Raw genomic sequence first — 17,628 nt, forward strand, 5'->3', positions numbered from 1 at the left:
AACTTAGGGGAAAATCTCTGTTTTTCTCCATTGAAGATATTAGCTGTGGGTCTTTCATATATGGCCTCTCTGAGTTTGATTCCAGTTCAAGATAGTGATGTAGAAAGATACTGAACTCAACTTATTTCCTCCCATGAACAGAGTCTATAGCTATAAATGAAACAATATTACCTGAAAAAGAAAATCTTAAGACTTGCTGAGTGATGGCTGCACATAGTGCAAACAAGAAGAAAACCACATGAAAGTGGATAGGAGAAGCTGGGACACAATTTTGCCATAAAACCCATTCTTGGTGTAGCAACCCACAATCAGGTGGAAACCAAAATGTGAAGCTTATCTCTGAGGGGCAAATGGTTCAGACTCCACATTGGGCTCCCCAAATTTTAAGACATGCACTTGAGAGATAAGCCCCCCAAAACTCTCATTTTGAAAACCAATGGTGCTCATAGCCCGAGATCCAGATTGTAGTCATCTCAGAAATACCTCTTTAATCCATTCATGCATTTGTACTATCCTGTTTCAGGGCCCAGATCAAAGGTAGACAATCATACCCACACTTAAAGTGAAAGAGGCTTACCTGTTTATATTAAAACCTCAGTCTGAGGGGCAGGCATCTAATTTAACACACATATCTAAAAGCCTGTTGGAATACTCTTTGCAGACAGGGACCAGTGGTACTCTTCCTTTGCTGTGCTCCAGAGCACCAGTATATTCCAGAAGGAAGCCTTTACATGCATCTGGTGCCCTGATTTTTGTGGCTACTCCCTAGATGATGCCCCTTGATCACCTGGCTTCAGAGTCCAGGAGGGTGGGGGGGTTGCATTCTTGGTCACATGGGACTATAATAACCAGTGTCACCCAGATAAAAGCTCCTGCACTTCTCTGACACTCCAATTTTTGTGACTGCTCCTAGTGAATACCTCTATATCTCTTGGCTCTGGTGGCCTGTAGGGCTTATGCTCATGGATCCCACAAGACCGTAACCAATGGAGAAAAAGTTCTTAAATAGCTACCAATCCCCAGGCACAGCAAAAGTCAACAGACCCAAAAGTTCATTCTTTCTTTGAAGGAAGCCCATTAACTAATTATCATTGTTGTAACGAAAGGGAAAGCTTTAACTAAGCACACATCTAAAGACTAACTGTAATTCTTTGCAGACACTTCAGAGGGCAGGTACTATCTTTCCACTACCCTCTGCTGTGCTCCAGAGTATCATTGTCTCCTGGAGGGGAGCTTTACACGTGTCTGATGCCTAGTTTTTATGGCTGACACCTAGGGGATGCTCCTCAATCGCTTGACTTCAGCGCACAAAGAAGCTTGCATTCTTGGGTCCCAACAGACTGTGGCAACGGAAGGATGATTCTTGGCAGCTTACAAACCCCAGCTGTGTCCCGCACAGACAGCACACTAAGGCACACCTCTTAGTCTTTCTGTGAAGTAAGCCACTTTGCTTGTCTTGGAGCTTTGGGCTGAGGTGCAAGCTTCAGGTTCTGCACACATTTAGTGCCCAATGGAAGTGCTTTCAAGAAATGTAGGCTGTGGATACTATTTTGGTGCTCTTACCTCTGCTTTCCTCTGGTTCAACAGTATTTCCCAGTACGATTATCATAAACTCATCTGGAGCCCCAATTTTTGAGATTGCTGCCCAGGGAACACTTCCAGATTACCTGGTTTTGGTGGCCAGTGGGGCTTATGCTTCTGGCCCCTCAGGATTATATATATTTGCATACTTTTAAAGCTGTTGCTTGAGGGTCTGACTTCCAGTCAGCCTGAATCTAAATGAGGTTTTCCCCCTTTAGGGTGTTCAATATCATTAATTTTCAGGGAAATGCAAATCAAAACCACAATGAGACATCACATCACACCTAATTAGAATGGCTATTAACAGAAAGCAAGAAATAACAAGTGTTGGTGAGAACGTAGAGCAAAGGGAACAGTTGTGCTCCATTGGTGAGAATGAGAAATGTAAATTGGTGTGACCACTATGGAAAACAGTATGGAGGTTCTTCAAAAAATTGAAAATAGAACTACTATATGATCCAGCAATTCCACTTCTGAGTTTTTATCCCAAGTAAACAAAAACATTAATTTGAAAAGATATATGCACTCCCATGTTTCTTGCATCATGATTTACAATAGCTAAGATGTGGTAACAACATAAATGTTCATTGGTAGATGAATTGATAAAGAAATTGTGATTGTATAAATATTCAGCCATAAGAAATAAAAATTTTCCATTTGTAACAACATGTATAAACCTCAAGGTTATTATGCTAAGTGAAATAAATCAGCCAAAAAAAGACAAATACTGAATGATCTCACTTACATGTGGAATATAAAAGCAAAACAAACAAAACCAGCTCATAAATACAGAGAACAAATTGATGATTGCCACAGGCAGGTATGGGAGTGGGCAAAATTGGTGAAAATGGTCAAAAAGTACAAATTTCCGGGGCATATGGGTGGCTCAGTTGGTTAAGCATCTGCCTTCAGCTCATGTCATGACCCCAGGGTCCTGAGATGAAGCCTCACATTGGGTTTCCCACCCAGCAGGAAGCCTGCTTCTCCCTCTCCCTCTGCTTGCCACTCCCCCACTTGTGCTCTCTCTCTCTCTCTGTCAAATAAATAAATAAAATATTTTTAAAAAGGTACAAATTTCCAGCTGTAAAGTAAATAAGTAATAGGGATGTCACACACAGCATAGTAACTATAGTCAACAATAAAGTGTTACACATGCGAGAGTTGCTAAGAGAATAGATTTAAAAATTCTTTTCAGAAGAAAAATTATAACTGTGTGTGATGATCAATATCAACTAGACTTATTGTGGCAGTTATTTCACAATATATACAAATATCAATTATGTTGCACACCTGAAACTAATATGTTAATTATAACAATAAAAAAAAAGAAGAGCTGGCATTTTGAAAACACTTATAAAGTAGGCAAACCCTTAGCTAGACTAAGGAAAGAAAAGAGAGAATACTCAAATAATTAAAATCAGAAATGTAAGAGGAAATATTAAACTGATGGTACAGATACAAAAAGGATTATAAGGCACTATTATTGACAATTATATGCCAATAAATTGGATAGTCTAGAAAAAAATGGATAAATTCCTAGAAACATAGAACCTACCAAGATTTAATCACTGGAGAGATAAAAAATGTGAACAGACATATAACAAATAAGGAGATTAAATCAGTAATCAAAACTTCTCAACAAAAAATGTTCAGTACCAGATGGTTTCACTGGAGAGTTCTGACAAATATTTAAAGACAAATTAATGCCAATCCTTCTCAAACCATTCCAAAAATTGTAAGAGGAAGAAACACATTCAAACTCTTTTTATAAGGCCAGCATCAGGCTTATTCCAAAGCCAGAGAAGGACACTACATGGAAAAAAAAAAAAGCCAATATCCCTGGTGAATATACATGCAAATATTCTCAACAAAATACTAACAAACTGAATTCAACAGCACACTAAAAGCATCATACACCATGACCAAGTGAGATTTATCCCTGTTATGCAAGGATGATTCAACATACAAAAATCAATCAGTGAGATACATCATATTAAGAGAACAAAGTATAAAACCCCCTGATTATCTCAATATAGGCAGGAAAAGTATTTGATAAAATTCAATGCACCTTTTAGATAAAAACACTCAACAAATTCTAAATGGAAGGAGATTATCTCAACATAATAAAGGTTGCACATGAAAAGCCAAAATCATACTTAATGGTAATACCTGAAGGCTTTTTCTTAAAGATCCAGAACAGCACAAGGATACCCACTTTACAAAGTACTGGGAGTCCTGGCCAGTGTAAATAGTCAGAAAAAGAAATTAAAGACATCCATATTGGAAAGGAAAAAGTAAATTTTCTCTGTTCTCAGCTGAAGTTATATGTAGAAAACACAAATAATTCATTAAAAGGCTTTAGAAATAATAAAATTGGCAAATTATAAGATAGAAAATCAATACAAAACATCAGTTGCATTTTTATACACTAACAACAAATTAATTGAAAATGAAATTTAAAAAATAATTTTATTTACAATAGTATCAAAAATATATAAAATATTTAGGAATTAACTTAACCAAGAAGGTGAAAGAATTTTATACTGTAAATTATAAAACGCTGCTAAAGCTAAAAACGGCACAAATAAATGGGTAGACATTTCATGTTCATGGATCAGAAGACTTAATATTGTTAAAATGTCTGTTTTACTCAAAGCAGTCTACAAATTTAATGCAATTTCTATCAAAATCCCAAAGATTTTTTTTTTGCAGAAATAGAGAAAACAATCCTAAAATTCATTTGGAACCACAAAAGACCCTGAATAACCAATACAACCAACCTACCTTCCTTCCTTTTCTTTCTTTCTTCTTTCTTTCTTTCTTTCTTTCTTTCTTTCTTTCTTTCTTTCTTTCTTTCTTTCTTTCGAGGGTACACACACAGAAGTGGAAAGGAGGAGCAGTGAGAGAGGGAGAGAGAAAATAGTAAGCAGTCTCCACGCCCAGCCCACAGCCTCACACAGGGCTTGATCTCACAACCCTGAGATCATGACCTGGGCCAAAATCAAGAGTTGGATGTTTAACCAACTGAGCCACCCAGGCACCCCAACCTGGCTTTAAAACATATTATAAAACTACAGTAGTCATTTTTAGAGTTAAGATGGCAGAGGAGTAGGGGTCCCCTCTTCCATCTGGTCCCCTGAGCCAAGCTGGATAGGTACCAGACCATCTGGAAAACCCACGGAAGCAGCCTGAGATGCAGGAAGATACATCTGGATCTCTACAAATGAACATCTCCAACACTGAGTATTGAGGTACGAAGCAAGGAGCCATGAATCTGCGCACAGATATCTGAAGAGAAATGGAAGGGGAAGGAGGGAGCCTCTGCTCTAGGGCGCCGGGGAGTGGTAGCCACCTGCGCTGGGGAGCGGGCCAGACTCATGGACAGGTACCCACAAGAGAAGAGACTGAGACCATGAGCCTGGGAACACATGCACATCCAAACTGAAAACCCAAGCTCCGGAGTGCTCACTGGAACCACACTGAAACAGGGAGCTCAGGAGTGCGTGCGGGGGCAGCTGGCAGCTGTCAGTGTTAGAAACACAAAGGACAGAGACCTGCCAGCCCTGGAAGTGAGGACTGGGATGCCAGCTGTGGGGCGCACAACCCGGCACGCTGCAGGGTATTTAGCAGCACCAACACAAACAGAGTTAAAGAGGTCAGGAGAGCTCAGTGGAGAGCAGACTGAGATCTCTCTGTTCTGAGACAGAGGCTAAGATACAGCCACTGCTACTCTGACTCTCAGAAGAGTCACAGAAAACCACCAAGGAAAGCTGCCAGAGAACAAAAGCCTGAAAATACCAGCTCACATTGTGCCCATCTCCATCCCCACTCCCAGGGGACAGGGAGACTCTACCCAAACAGGGTTGCCTGAGTAACAGCTTGGCAGGCCCCTCCCCCAGAAGGCAGGCTGAAAAATCAAGAAGCCCACATCCCTAAGGTCCCTATAAAACAAGAGTACACTGCCTGGGTCCTGGTCAATAATTTGGGCTCTGGGCAACCCCCAAACCTCTCCTCATCAGAATGACGAGAAGGAGAAATCCCCCCCCCCCAGCAAAGAAAAGATAATGAGTCTATGGCCTTGCCACAGAACTGATGGATATGGATATAACCAAATTATCAGAAATGGAGTTCAGAGTAACAATGGTGAAGATGATGTGTAGACTTGAAAAAAATATTAAAGAAAATATTAACGAGAATATAGAATCTCTAAGGGTGGAAATAAGAGCGAATTTGGCAGAAATTAAAAATGCTGTGAATCAAATACAGTCAAAACTAGATGTTCTGACGGCCAGGGTAAATGAAGCAGAAGAACGAATTAGTGAATTGGAGGATAGGATGGTAGAAGAGAAAGCTAAAACAGAAACATGGCTCAAAAAAGTACAATCTCGGGGCGCCTGGGTGGCACAGCGGTTAAGCGTCTGCCTTCGGCTCAGGACGTGATCCCGGCGTTATGGGATCGAACCCCACATCAGGTTCCTCCGCTATGAGCCTGCTTCTTCCTCTCCCACTCCCCTTGCTTGTGTTCCCTCTCTCGCTGGCTGTCTCTGTCTCTGTCAAATAAATAAATAAAATCTTTAAAAAAAATACAATCTCAAGAATGTAGGTTACAGGAGATTACTGACTCAGTGAAACGCTCCAATGTTAGAATCATCGGCAACCCCGAGGGGGTGGAAAAAGAGAGAGGTTTAGAAGAGATATTTGAACAAATTGTAGCTAATAACTTCCCCAATCTAGCAAAGGAAACAAGCCTTCATGTCCAAGAGGGAGAGAGGACCCCTCCCAAGCTCAACCACAACAAACCTATGCCATGTCACGTCATAGTGCAATTCACAAATATTAGATCCAACAATACAGTATTGAAAGCAGCCAGGGCAAAGAAAATTCTCACGTACAAAGGTAAAAATATTAGGATTACGTCAGACCTGTCTACATAGACCTGGAATGAGAGAAAGGGTTGGGGTGGCATTTTTAAGGCTCTTTCAGAGAAAAACATGCAGCCAAGGATCCTTTATCCAGCAAGGCTGTCATTCAGAATTGATGGAGAGATAAGGACCTTCCAGAATAGCCAGTCACTGACCAATTTTGTAACCATGAAACCAGCCCTATAGGAGATATTAAGGGGGGTTCTATAAAAGTAAAAAGGCCCCAAGAGTGATACAGAACAGAAAGTCACAATCGATAGAAACAAAGACTTTACTGGCAACATGGCATCATTAAAATCATATCTCTCAATAATCACTCTCAATGTGAATGGCCTAAATGCTCCCATAAAACACCACAGGGTGGCAGATTGGATAAAAAGACATGACCCATCCATTTGCTGTCTACAAGAGACACATTTTGAACCTAAAGATACATCCAGACTGAAAGTGAAGGGATGGAAAATCATTTTTCATGCCAATGGACCTCAAAAGAAAGCTGGGGTAGCAATTCTCATATCAGATAAATTGGATTTTAAACTAAAGACTGTATTTAGAGATACAGAAGGACACTATATTATTCTAAAGGATGTATCCAACAAGTGAATATGACAATTATAAATATCTACGCCCTCAAGAGGGGAACAGCAAGATACACAAGATAACTCTTAAACAGAATACAGAGACATATAGATAAAAATACGTTAATAGTAGGGGACCTCAACACTCCACTATCAGCAATAGACAGATCACCTAAGCAGAAAATCAACAAAGAAACAGGAGCTTTGAATGCCATACTAGACCAGATGGACCATATATATATATATATATCACTACACCCCAGAACAAAAGAATACTCATTCTATTCAAATGTACATGGAACATTCTCCAGAATAGATAGTATTCTGGTTCAAAACAGGTCTCAACTGATACCAAAAGACTGAAATTTTTCCCTGCATATTCTCAGACCACAATGCTTTGAAATAGGAACTCAACCACAAGGAAAAATTTGGAAGAAACTCAAACACTTGAAGACTAAGAACCATCGTGCTCAAGAATGATTCAATAAACCAGGAAATCAAAAATCAATTAAACAATATGGAGGCCAACCAGAATGAAAACACCACGGTCCAAAACCTATGGGACACTGCAAAGGCAGTCCTAAGGGGAAAATACATAGCCATCCAAGCCTCACTCAAAAGAATAGAAAAATCTAAAATGCAGTTTTTATATTCTCACCTCAAGAAGCTGGAATAGGAACAGATGAATAGGCCTAATCCATGCATGAGAAAGCAATTGATCAAGATTAGAGCAGAGATGAATGAATTAGAAACCAGGAGCACAATAGAGCAGATCAACAGAACTAGAAGCTGGTTCTTTGAAAGAATAAATAAAATCAATAAGCCACTGGCCAGACTTATTCAAAAGAATAGAGAGAGGACCCAAATTAACAAAATTATGAATGAAAAGGGAGAAGTAACAACCAACACCAATGAAATAGGAAGGATCATTAGAAACTGCTATCAACAGCTTAATACCAATAAATTAAATAATCTGGAAGAGATGGAGGCCTTCCTGGAAACCTATGAACTACCAAGACTGAAACAGGAAGAAATTGATTTTTTAAACAGACTGATTAATTATGAAGAGATGAAGCAGTTATCAAAAACCTCCCTAAAAACAAGACTCCAAGGCCTGATGGATTCCCTGGGGAATTCTACCAAACATTCAAAGAAGAAATAATACCTATTCTCCTGAAGCTGCTTCAAAAAATAGAAACAGAAGGAAAACTACCAAATTCATTGTATGAGGCCAGTATTACCTTGATCCCCAAACCAGGCAGAGACCCCATCAAAAAGGAGAATTACAGACTGATTTCCCTAATGAATATGGACACCAATATTCTCAACAAGATCCTAGCTAATAGGACCCAACAGTACATTAAAAGGATTATCCATCATGACCAAGTGTGATTCATCCCTGGGATGGAAGGGTGGTTCAACAATCACAAATCTATCAGTGTGATACATCATATCAACAAGAAAAGAGTCAAAAACCATATGATCTTCTCAACAGATGCAGAAAAAGCATTTGACAAAATACAACATCCTGTCCTGATTAAAACACTTCAGAGTGTAGGGATAGAGGGCACATTCCCCAATCTCATAAAAACCATCTATGAAAAGCCTACAGTGAATATCATTCTCAATGGGGAAAAGCTGGAAGCCTTTCCCTTAAGATCAGGAACACGACAAGTATGTCCACTCTCACCATTATTATTCAACATAGTACTAGAAGTCCTTGCAACAGCAATCAGACAACAAAAAGAGATAAAAGGTATCCAAATCAGTAAAGAAGTCAAACTGTCTCTGCGCACAGATGACATGATACTCTATGTGGAAAACCCAAAAGAATCCACCCCAAACTACTAGAAGTTATAGAGCAATTCGGTAATGTGGCAGGATACAAAATCGATACTCAGAAATCAGTTGCATTTCTATACACGAACAATGAGACTGAAGAAAGAGGAATTAGGGAATCCATTGCATTTACAATAGCACCCAAAATCATGCGTTATCTCGGAATTAACTTAACCGGAGAGGTAAATGACTTATATTCTAGAAACTACAAATCACTCTTGAAAGACATTGAAGAAGGCACAAAAAGATGGAAAATATTCCATGCTCAGGGATCGGAAGAATTAATATAGTTAAAATGTCTATGCTACCCAGAGCAACCTTCAATTTCAATGCCATCCTGATCAAAATACCAATGACATTTTTCAAAGAACTGGAACAAACAGCCCTTAAGTTTATGTAGAACCAGAAAAGGCCCCGAATCACCAAGGAATTGTTGAAAAAGAAAAACAAAGCTGGGGGCATCACGTTGCCAGATTTCAAGCTATACTATAAAGCTGTGATCACAAAGACAGCATGATACTGGCACAAACACACACACATAGACCAATGGAACAGAATAGAGAACCCAGAAATGGTCCCTCGGCTCTTTGGGCAACTATTCTTTCACAAAACAGGAAAAAACATCCAGTGCAAAAAAGACAGTCTCTTCAATAAATGGTGCTGGGAAAACTGGACAGCTACATGCAAAAGAATGAAACTTGACCACTCTCTCACACCATACACAAAGATAAACTCCAAATGGATGAAAGACCTTGATGTAAGACAGGAATCCATCAAAATCCTAGAGGAGAACATAGGCAGCAACCTCTACGACATCAGCCAAAGCAACCTTTTTCATGACACATCTCCAAAGGCAAGAAAAACAAAAGATAAAATGAACTTGTGGGACTTCATCAAAATAAAAAGCTTCTGCACAGCCAAGGAAACTGTCAAAAAAAACTAAGAGGCAGCCCACGGAATGGGAGAATATATTTGCAAATGATACTACAGATAAAAGACTGGTATCCAAGATGTACAAAAAACTTCTCAAACTCAATACACAAGAAACAAATAAACAAATCATAAAATGGGCAGAAGATATGAACAGACACTTTTCCAATGATGACATACAAATGGCTAACAGACACATGAAAAAATATTCAAAATCATTAGCCATCAGGGGAATTCAAATCAAAACCACACGGAGATACCACCTTATGCCAGTTAGAATGGCAAAAATTGACAAGGCAGGAAACAGCAATTGTTGGAGAGGATGTGGAGAAAGGGGATCCCTCTTACACTGTTGGTGGGAATGCAAGTTGGTGCAGCCACTTTGGAAAACAGTGTGGAGGTCCCTTAAAAAGTTAAAAATTGAGCTACCCTATGATCCAGCCATTGCAGTACTGGGTATTTACCCCAAAGATATAGATGTAGTGAAGAGAAGGGCCATATGCACCCCAATGTTCATAGCAGCACTGTCCACAATAGCCAAAGCGTGGAAGGACCCAAGATGCCCTTCAACAGATGACTGGATTAAGAAGTTGTGGTCCATATATACAATGGAATATTACTCAGCTATCAGAAAGAACGAGTTCTCAACATTTGATGCAACATGGACGGCACTGGAGGAGATAATGCTAAGTGAAATAAGTCAAGCAGAGAAAGACAAATATCATATGATTTCTCTCATTTATGGAACATAAGAACTAGGAAGATCGGTAGGGGAAGAAAGGGTAAAGAAAGGGGGGTATTCAGAAGGGGGAATGAAGCATGAGAGACTATGGACTATGAGAAACAAACTGAGGGCCTCAGAGGGGAGGCGGATGGGGGAATGGGATAGGCTGGTGATGGGTAGTAAGGAGGGCACGTATTGCATGGTGCCCTGGGTGTTATATGCAACTAATGAATCATTGAACTTTATCGGAAACCGAGGGGTGTACTGTATGGTGACTAACATAATATAATAAAAAACATTAAAAAAAAAGAAATGGATAAAATACTTGAATAGACATTCCTCTGAAGAAGACACATGAATGGCCAACAAACACATGAAAAGATATTCAACATCACTAATGATAAGTGAATTTCAAATTAAAACTACAATGCTGTATCACTTCACAGATGTTATTATGGCCATTATAAACACACACACACACACACACACACACACACACACACACACAATCACAAGTGTTGGTGTGGATATGGAAAAAATTGGAAACTTGGGCATTGTTTGTGGAGTGTGAAATGGTGCTACAGCCACTATAGAAAACAGCATGGTGGGTCCTCAAAATTAGAAGTAGAAATACCATACAATCCAATAATCTCTCCTACAAGTATTTATTCAAAGAATTGCAATCAAGGGGCACCTGGGTGGCTCAGTCGTTAAGCATCTGCCTTCAGCTCAGGTCATGATCTCAGGGTCCTGGGTTGAGCCCACATCAGGCTCCCGGCTTAGCGGGAAGCCTGCTTCTCCCCTTCCCACTCCCCACCATTCTTCCTCTCATTCTCTCCTTCACAATGAAATAAATAAATAAATAAATAAATAAATAAATAAATAAATAATATCTTTAAAAAAAATTGCAAACAAAATCTCAAAGGGATATTTGTAGTCCCATTATTCATTGCTGCACTATTCACAATAACCACGTTAATCGTTTCTTAATGTTCCTAAATGTCCATCACTGGATGAATGAATAAAGAAAACATGGTGTGTGTGTGTGTGTGTGTGTGTGTACACTGAATATTATTTATCATTCAGTCTTAAAAAAAAAGAATATTCTGTCATATCCCACAACATGAATGAACCTTGAGGACATTATGCTAAATGAAATAAGCCAATCACAGAAGAACAAATACCGCATGATTCCACACATACGTAGTATCTAATATAGTCAAACTCATAGAAACAGAAGGTAGAGGTGAGCTGCCAAGGGCTGAGTTGAGGAAATGGGTGTATTCACTGAGTATAGAGTTTCAGTTATGCAAGGTGAAAACTTCTAGATGTATCTGTTGTACAAAAAATGTGCATTATAATAAAGGCAAAACATTTTTATACTTAAAAATTTAAAAGTAGATCTCATGCTTGTGTTTTTAACATATATTAATATATATTTAATATATGTATTTACATAGATATTTTATGTGCATTTACAATGTACACATATATGCATTATGTGTTATATAATGTATTACATATACATATGTAATATATATTATATGTATATTTATAATGTATTACTATACTTATATGTATTATTACATGTAGTAATATATATACTGAGAGATGGAAAGGAGTCAAACATATATTGTATATATGTATATATACTGCCTACATGCATATGTATTACATATATACATATGTAATATATTATATATCATACATATATACATATGATATATTATATATTTATAATGTATTACATATTTTTATATGTAATATATAAGTATAATAGATTTATGCATATAAATATACATATATATATGTAATGAGAAGATAAAGGAGTCAAACTCAAAGGGAATACGTACTGTATGATTCTTTTTATAAGAAGGCCAAGCAAGCAAGACAAAAACTATGGTATTAGAAATTAGAAAGTGAGTGGCTTTTGGGTGAGAAGTAGCAGTGATGACCAAAGAGTGTAAGGGGAGAACATTCTGGGGTAATCTTATTTTTGAAATTGTAGTTACATGGGTATGTAAAACTGTAACAATTCTGGAAATCAATTCCAAGGGTTTGGAAATAAATTATTCCTTAAAAGCAGTAAGAAACAAAAAATGTTAAACAAATTTTCTTTCAGAGTTTAAAAGATTATCTTTCCTCCTTAGAAAAATAAATAAGAAACATTGTTAATAAAAAGTGAGTATATACCCAGTGTTTGATCAGATGAAAGAATGCTATACCCAGTTATAGAAAAATTGGGTGTAAGTTTAAAAACCCCAAATCTACCTCTATATTATGTAGGCCAAGAAATAGGAATAAAAAATGGGGAATGGGATTATAATGTTTATCCCAACAGTTGACAATAAAAACTTTTATAAACAATCATATTATTTTGTGATATATTTAGAAAATGTACAGGGAAACAGAATGTGTTTTTCAGCTACTGGCAATAGGTCTACAAGCAGTAGGTCTTAAACAAATGGTAGACTATGATAAAACTGAGAAGGTAGATCCTATAGAGTAAGATACAAGAAGCATGTAGCCACCATACCCAAGAAACAGATCAGATTCAGAAACCAAGAAACATTAGAATAAAACCTAAATCCAAGCCAGGCTCGGGTAGATGTTGAAGTAGATGTTAAAAATTTTTAAATTAAAATAATAATAAAATTCTGAAGTTAGTAAAGGGGCAAGCAGGAAATATTTTTAAGAATAGTTTTCATGCTTCTACTTGTAGCCTCACTCTTGGGTATAACTGGAAGAGTAGTACAAGATCTAGAAACAAACACAAACTCTGAAAAACAGTGATTCAAAAACAGCCTAGGGTTTATAATTCAAACAACCATTATTTTAAACCTGCAACTGAAAAACAAATATATATATATATACTACACAATCACAAGTGTTGGGATGTGGATACTTGGAAATATATATATATTTATATATATATATTTTCACAAATATACATATATATATTTATATATATATATACTTTTCACAAATATATATATATATATATACACACACACTAAATTTTATCTGGGGAAAATGGGAAATTTATTAAATTGGTCACTGGGAGTTACTTTTAACAAAGAGCAGAAAGAGGTTGTAATTTTTTGTGGAAGTAGGCTTTACTTCATTTGGATAGTTTATAGTCTATTAGGAACTATGTTAGAAAATCTACAAGACATCTATCTATATCTATCTATATTTGATATATCAATACATAGATATATATTTATCTCCAAAGTGACCAGAGATGAAGTGACCAGAGCTGTGCACAGCTTGGTCACCATTTCATCTTGTATTTTTATGTGATCTGTCAATATTTAACTGGTCATTTAACCATTTAAAATAAACACAAATTACAATGACCCCACAGAATTTGTTATGGTTTAACTCTGACTTGGACCAATGATAAAGGTCAATGCTTACAAACATAGTGGAAGTTAGAGGAGAAATTAAAAAACACACATTTTATACACAGACGCTGCCTTACGCACACACATGTATGCACAAACCAACCTTTTCTCCCCTTATACAGACATTTCAAATACTGTGGCTTTGGTTTAAAAGTCTCACTCATTAATATGTGCCAAAGCAGAAATCCATAATTAATATCTTGTAATTTCAGCATGGTAAGTAAACTTGTGAATTTTCTCACAGAACTGTAAGAGACTAGAAATATATTTTAAAAGAAAATGTAGCCATGTAAGTTTACATAGTCATAAAAATATAGGTTTTTAATAATAATATTTTTTATTATTTTATGTTAAGATCACCATACAGTACATCCCTGGTTTTTTATGTAAAAGTTCGATGATTGTTATTGCACGTATAACACCCAGTGCGACCATGCAATCGTGCCCTACCCACTCCATCACCAGCCTATCCCATTCCCTCACCCCTGCCACTCTAGAAGCCCTCAGTTTGTTTCCCCAGAGTCCATAGTCTCTCATGCTTCATTCTTAATTGCCCCTTTTCTTTATCCCTTTCTTCCCCTACCGATTTTCAATAAGTTCTTATGGTTTCCATAGATGAGAGAAATCATATGATATTTGTTCTTTCCTCTGCTTGACTTATTTCACTTAGCATTATCTCCTCCAGTGCCGTCCATGTTGCATCAAATGTTGAGAACTCGTTCTTTCTGGATAGCTAGTAATATTCCGTTGTATATATGGACCACATCTTCTTAATCCAGTCATTCGTTTGAAGGGCACTCTCCCGGCTCCTGCCACCGCACTTAGCTATTGTGGACAATGCTGCTCATGAACATTGGGTGATATGGCCCTTCTATTCTACTTACGCTGTACCCTTGGGTAAATCAGTAGTACAATTGCTGGGTCATAGGGTAGCTCTATTTTTAACTTCTTAGAGGGACCTCCACACTGTTTTCCAAAGTGGCTGCACCAATCTTTGCATTCTCACCAACAATGTAGGATGGGATCCCCTTTCTCCACATCCTCTCCAACAACTGTTTCCCTGCCTTGTCAATTTTTGCCATTCTTAACTGGCATAAGGTGGTATCTCCGTGTGGGTTTTGATTTGAATTTCCCTGATGGCTAATGATTTTGAACATTTTTTCATGGTCTGTTGGCCATTTGTTATGTCTTCCTTGGAAAGGTGTCTGTTCCTATCTTCTGCCCATTTTTGTGATTTGTTTATTTGTTTCTTGTGTATTGAGTTTGAGAAGTTCTTTGTAGATCTTGGATACCAGTCTTTTATCTGTAGTGTCATTTGCAAATATTCTCTCATTCGTGGGCTGCCTCTTAGTTTTTTTGACTGTTTCTCAGCTGCGCAGAAGTTTTATTTTGATGAAGTCCCACAAGTTCATTCTCTTTTCTTTTGTTTCTCTTGCCTTTTGGAGACGTATCATTGAAAAAAGTTGTTGTGGCCGATGTCAAAGGGGTTCTGCCATGTTCTCCTCTAGGATTTTGATGGATTCCTGTCTCAAATGGAGGCTCTTCAATCCATATGGAGTTTTTGTGCATGGTGTGAGAGATGAGCTCAGGAAGTTTCTGGTCTTTTGCATGTAGTTGTCCAATTTTCCCCAGCACCATTTATGAAACGACTGTGCTTTTTGCACTGGAGTTTTTTTTCCTGCTTTTTCAAAGATTGGTTGCCCAAAAGAGCCGAGGGGTCCATTTCTGGGTTTCTATTCTATTCCATTGTCTATGTGTCTGTTTGTGCCAGTACCATGCTGTCTTTGTGATCACAGCTTTGTAGTACAAAGTTTGAAATCGCATTGTGATGTCAGCTTTGTTTTTTTCCTTTTCAACCTTCCTTGGCAATTCGTGGCTCTATAGTTTTGAATAAAGAGAAGTACTGAAAGAATTGTATGTCTTGCAACATGAAGAGTTGTTAACATTTTACTTCCATAACATATCATAATACTTAATGTTCTTAGGGTATGTTTTTGATGTGCATTCTTTCTTTTTATTTTCAGTGCTTTTTTCTTTCTCCAAATATTTAATCCATATAGTAAAATATAATTATCTATACTGTCTACCATTTTTTTCTGTAATACAGATCCTTTTTAAAAAGAAAAATAAATATATTATCAAGCTTCACTTTGTAGACCCCATCAGTTTACTGACCTGCAAATGTTCATTAGTATGTCCGATGATGAAGGCAATCTTACTGACAAATTCCTGGAGTGTTCTCTTTTATAAACAGATTGTTGATGGCTGATGCTATAATCCATCTTACATTGCACTATAAATAGAAAATATCACAAAATGTGCATAGGGACTTAATTGAAATGTGTGCCAAAATTCCAATTGATGGGAAGAAAGTATTCACACATGCACACATACAACTATTTTAAAGCTTACTTAGATTTGACTTGACGTTGTCTGCAGAAAATTGACCCTGTTGTGTTTTTTATTGAATATTGTGCCTTAAAAAGCCTCTTTATTCAATCAAGTTGAAAACACTGCTAACCTATCACCAAAGTGGTAGCTAGGTTTTGAGAGAGTTCAGCTATCTTACCAATGCCAAAGCATCTAGATGAAATGTAAAAGAAATTATGTTAATCATCATTGTTTTACTATTTGATGCCAACCATCCCAGGTGTTCTAAATATGTGGATGTTTTAATTCACATAAAACAAGTAGAAGGAACCCCTGATAATTTCTTGATAATTTATCGATTTATCGCATTCATTTTAAAAATATTTATTTTGCACCTATTATATGAATGTCTGTGTTAGCATTGCAAGTGGAAACATACGTGTGTTTCTGTAAGGATCAGAACCTGTGTTCAGGAAGCTTACAATTAGAAGAGACAGAAAAGTAAACACAAGATCGAATGGAGTCTATACTTTAAGAGCCTGAAAATTATCACAACCATTAATAAATAAGATAGCCTACCAAATTTGATGATCAATAGAATGTTTCAATCTGAAATTTGAAAGAGTGTAGTAAGTTTTATAATCAATGACTAAGAATACAATAGAAAATAATGTCAAACTAATTTATGCAAGAAAAATTCTAGCGTATATTCATGAAGGGTTGTAATGGAGGAATAGTAATAGACAAAACTGGGAAAGTATGTTTGATTTATATTGGAAAAGACTTTTGGTAATATTTAATTTGCATTTTATTTTCAAGTGACAAAATGCCATTAAATCTCTTGTACCCACAGAGAGTTTTAGAAAATCCTTACGATAATTTTTTCCTCCACCTTTTAGTTTTTCTATCTGGCAAATAAGGGGGCAAGTATTATATCATTCTAAGTTTCCTTCAGGGTCCAAAAGATATGCAAATGTTTTATTTGATTGGCAGAGAATTCCATGCAAGAATATGAACATGAGAAAGATACAATTGCTCATAATATTCTAGGAAATTGTGTCTGTCATTGACATACAAGAATGCATTGAATTATAGATACTGTAAATAAAGGAGAGAGTTTACAGAGGACTTTTTGTGGTGTCTTTGTAGAACCTGGGATCTGGAATGACAACATTTGAAATGATAAGGGTTAGACATGAAAGAGCCAGAAAGGTTTCATGGAATCAGTGTATTTAATCTTATTTTCAATCAGTCACAGCCAGATCATTTAAAATTTT

This window comes from Ursus maritimus (genome assembly GCF_017311325.1).
Source record: "Ursus maritimus isolate PB19 chromosome X unlocalized genomic scaffold, ASM1731132v1 scaffold_X1, whole genome shotgun sequence".
In the NCBI taxonomy this organism is placed as follows: Eukaryota; Metazoa; Chordata; class Mammalia; order Carnivora; family Ursidae; genus Ursus; species Ursus maritimus.